Here is a 5,028-nt window from a genome sequence, read left to right as displayed (position 1 = left end):
GCAATCCTGATGCCATGTTCTTCTTCACATAATCAATCCAGCTTCTCAGATTATTTGCTTAGCATATAGATTGAATAAGTATGGTGAAAGAATACAACTCCGGCACACACATTTCCTGATTTTTAAATCATTCAGTGTTCTTTTGCTCTGTTTGAATAACTGCCTCTTGGTCTATGTACAGAGTCCTCATGGGCACAATGAAGTGTTCTGGAATACCCATTCTTTGCAATGCTATCTATAACTTGTCATGATTCACACAGTCAAAAGCCTTTGCATAGTCAATAAAGCACAGGTAAACAAGCATCTTTCTGGTATTCTCTGCTTTCAGTAAAGATCCATCTGACATCAGCAATGATATCCCTCATTCCCTGTTCTAATCTAAATCAGCTTGAACCTTTGACATTTGCTGTCAATGTACTGTTGCAGCCAATTTTGAATTATCTTTGCTAAAAGATTTAACACGTGATATTAACAATATTGCTACAAGATTTCCTTATTCTGTTGGGTCACTTCCTTTAGGAATGGCAACTAAAATGGGGGGTGGAGGGAAAGGTCTATAAAGGCATGAAGTGATTGGCTTACAGGTTTTCAAGAGAGAGTTTAGTTTCAGAGTGTGCAGGGGAAGGTAAAATGCCCACTGAATAGTTTTCATCTTAGATGGGTCCGGTGAAAGGAGATGGGGATAGGATTCTTAATGATTCAATAGTGAGTAATTATTATCATGACTAATTGCTACTGTTACAATGTAAAGGTAGAAGTTGTGTAACAAAAAGGGGGGAGTAGTTAATCTTACATTCCAGGAACAGAGCATCCTAGGACCACAAGACATAACAGCATGAGCGGAACATGGGACCCTAACCAGAGAAGCACTGACACCAGAGATGGAGGCAGAGGTGAAGGCATGGAGAGATAGAGCACTGAGGACTCTAAACTCATGGAAAGAGAAAGGTTGTATGCTGGTGGGTAGGAGGCTGGTTTGCAGAATGTACCCTTTGTTTGTTTAAATAATTATATATTCCTGTGTGTTTTTGTATACATTTAAAAAAACAACAGAGGTAATAGAATCAAATATCATTAACTGATGGTGCATGGAAGGGATTATAATAATTGTAATGAAACAAAATACAATAGGTTGAGTGCAAAACCGATGTTCTCCCATGTAAACTATCACTCAGCTCACAATAAAAGCCTTTTTTTTTTTTAAATTGAATCTGGCAATATATTAAAAGAATTCAAATAAACAAACAAACAAAAACATTGCTATCGAGTTGATTCTCACAGCAATTTTCTAGGACAGGGCAAAATTGCTCTCTAGGGTTACTGAGACTGAATCTTCTTATGAGGAGATAACCTCACCCTTTCCACATAGCAGCTGGTGGATTTGAAGTGTTGACCTAGTGATTATCAGCCCAACATGTAATGCCTTAGGTTACCAGGGCTCCTTAAATGAATAACAGGCCATGACAAATTAGGTTAGTTCAGAAAGAATGAACAGGGAGGTTTGTATCAGAAATCCATCAATATAATTAACCAATGATGGAAGGCAAAAAAAGAAAAAAACAAATTCAATAAAATGGCATTTTTCATATTTTAAAATCTTTTCCTGATTTTTAAAAACATTTTTAATAGGAATATTTGTAAATTTTGTGATTATAAAAATAATTATGATTATGATAAAAATTTTCATATAATTTAAAAACATATATAACAGAAAGCTTCCTGAATAATACATATATAATGATTTTCCCAGTTGCAAAGAAGTAAGTCCTGTCAGCCTGATAAAACTTAGTTGTGGATATTGGTCTACGGATAAGGGGAAGTGGGGGGAAAAACAGTGATAAAGAAGTTTTGAGCTAAGTCTGACCATGTTCAATAGACTCCTGTCAACCTGGATTGAGACCTGGTTGGCAGCAGTGTAGTGAGACTTGGGGACTCCTGAGTACATGGACAAGGACATAGTCACAGAGGACTCGAGTGGAGAGTGAAGCATCCAGCTGATATGAAGTGAGGGGAGATGCACAAGAACTCCCATACTTGCAGATAGTACCCATTTGATCTATGGCTGGATGATCAGAACTCGACTAGAGGAAGCAAGAAGAGGAAAAAAGTATAATCTGCTATAATATGATGAACTTGACCTATACCTATAGATGAAGCAGCTTAAAAGAGGGAATGAATCTTTGCAGCAAGGATCATTCCCACCCCCTCTGTACACAAGATTGACAGGATGGGCAACTTAGACATTGGCTGCCCAAAATGGGGGTGCTACAAAGGCATGAAGTGACTGGCTTACAAATTTTCAAGAGGGAACTTGGTTTCAGAGGGTGCATGGGAAGACAGAATCTCCACTGAATGGTATCCAACCTGTCTAGATGGGACTGGTGAAAGTAGATGTGGATAAGACTCTTGTGGTTCCGTAGTGAGTAATTGTTATCAGGACTGATTGTGAATGTTGCAAACGTAAACATAGATGCTTTGTAACAAAAGGAGGGGAGTGGTTGATTTTGCAGTCCAGGAGCGGAGGACCCTGGGACCGTCAAGGGAGAAGAGCAGAGTGCGGGAGCCTACCCAGAGAAACAGCGACGCCAGGTGATGACATGGAGAGACTGAGCAGCTGGGAACTCTGGACTCAAGGAGGGAGAGGGGCTGTGTGCTGGGTATACCCTTTGGTTATTTGAATGGTTATATATTCCTGAGTGCTTCAGTGTACATCCAAAAATATATAACCCAGAGGGATTGGAAGCAAATGCTGTTGAATGATGCTACATGGAGGGGATTGTAATAATTGCAATGAAACAAAATAGGATAGGATGAATGTAAAGCTGATGTTCTCCTATGTAAACTATCACTCAATTCACAATAAAAACTTAAAACAACAACAACAAAAAACTTAGTTGTGGGCTCTACCTCCGCCCCTGTCTGTGCAGTGCAGGACTGAGAGTCCAGCCATGAAGTTCTGGGCCAAGATCATAGACATTGCCTGTTTAAACCACTTCACACAAATCAGTAACATGATAGCTAAGCTTGACAAAACTTGTACCCTTTGCATGAGCCCGGATAAGCTGAACTTCATCCTTTTAGAAAAGGTGGCCAATGGAGGGGTGAGAATGTGGTGTGAACTGGAATAGGGGAACTTCAATGAGCTTCAAATGTAAGGTATCCTCTGCAGAAAACAATGATATTTACGTAGATCTGATATCAGAAAACTTATCTTCAGCCTTGAAAACTACCCAGTATGGCAGAGCCTTGAAAATCAAGCTGACTAAAAGGCATTTCCTTGCCTTACAGTCTCTATAGAACTGTTGTCTGTATCAAGTAATAGTCGCGTTGTGACACATGACATGCCCATGAAGGTTATTCCTAGAAAACTGTAAGAGTTACAAGAACCTACAGCTCCAGACTCTGATGTTACTATTTACTTACCAGTGTTAAACACTACAAAGAGTGTTGTGGAAAAATGAAAAACATTAGCAATCACCTTGTTATTGAAGCAAACCTAAATGGAGAATTGAACTTAAAAATAGAAACTGAATTAGTGTGTGTTACAACTCATTTTAAAGAGATTAGCCTCTGATAGTGCTTCTCAAGGTAGAAACCTGGACTAGATGGTGGAAGTACACATAAATGTTAAGAAGCTCCTACCGTTCCTTGCTGGACAAAAAGTATATAGTACAAAGGCCTTGTACAATATTGTGAACACCAGGATTGTTCATTTTGATTTGCTTCTTGAAGATGTGTCTCTTTGGTATTTCATTCCAGCATTGTCATAACACCAACCTCTCCAGACTCAGCAGCGCCAAGACCTTTGTCATGATGGGACATGAGGTGATAGGTTCATGTGTTCCAAGTTATTTGTTGGAGTCTTCACAGTAGTACACGTCATTAACACTTTATTTAGTTCCTTTTTCATAATGTCTTAAGTAAAACTTGAATTAATGAAACAATGGATAAACACATATTTCATATTTCTTCTTTTAAAAAAACAAACAAACTTAGTTGTGGTAGATATCCAGAAAGCAAAAGAGAAAGAAAGAGAGACCAAAACAAAACAAAACAAAACAAAATTCTAAGAATGAAAGACAGACTCTGCCAGCACTTAAAAATTTACTCTATTAGACCAGGGAGTGGGAGGAATTCTCAAATCACTGATAAAAATAGATCCCACAGGAGACTCTCCCTTTCCATTATCTTCCCTCTCCCTGTGTAACCTACATTATTACCTCAGGAGGTTGTTGTTGTTGTTGTTGTTAAGTGCCTTCGAGTCGGAGCCGACCCATAGCGACCCTGTACAGGGTTTCCGAGGGTGTAAATCCTTACGGGAGTAGAAAGCCTCATCTTTCTCCCGTGGAGTGGCTGGTAGTTTCGAACCACTGACCTTAAGGTTCGCAGCCTGATTCGTAACCACTACGCTACCAGAGCTCAGGAGGTAGTGGCAAGTCAACCTGTGAGTTCCTTCAAAGAAACTTTATCACATCGAGGTCCTTGCCACCCCATACTATCCATCCTCAGCTAGTAAGGGTTGTTGTGAAGAAAGGAGGATAAAATCTCATTTATTCTTTTAGGTATAAAATTTAAAACTAATGACGCAGAAATAAAAGAATGAAGGTCCTATGCATGGTGTATGTTCTGCTGTGTATATTCCCAACCTCAGTAAAAAGAAATTATTATTTTTTTTAAAAAATGCATTTGCAATGAATAAGTCATTGGTCTTGCAAAATTCTCTCATGCGATCTCTAGTATCATTTCTTTCACCAAGACCATATTTTCCAACTACTGCTCCTTACTTCTTGTTTCCAACCTTTGTATTCCAATCACCAGTAATTATCAATACATCTTGATTCCATGTTTGATCAATTTCAGACTGAAGAAGTTGGTACAATTTTTCTATTTCTTCATCACTGGCTTTAGTTTTGGGTGCATAAATTTACATAATAGTGCCATTAACTCATCTTCCTTGTTGGAGTATGAATGTTATTCTATCACAGATGGTATTATAATTCAAACAGATCTTGAAATGCTCTTTTTGAT

General features: G+C 38.5%; 1 pseudogene; it reads left to right on the top strand.

The window, feature by feature from the left end:
• Positions 1–2,948: 2,948 nt before the first annotated feature.
• Positions 2,949–3,770, top strand: LOC102817920 (annotated as a pseudogene).
• Positions 3,771–5,028: the final 1,258 nt, after the last annotated feature.

This window comes from Chrysochloris asiatica, unplaced genomic scaffold (genome assembly GCF_000296735.1).
Source record: "Chrysochloris asiatica unplaced genomic scaffold, ChrAsi1.0 scaffold00004, whole genome shotgun sequence".
NCBI classification, from domain to species: domain Eukaryota; kingdom Metazoa; phylum Chordata; class Mammalia; order Afrosoricida; family Chrysochloridae; genus Chrysochloris; species Chrysochloris asiatica.
Note: the sequence above shows the minus strand (reverse complement) of the source record. Positions and strands in the feature narration are given on the sequence as shown.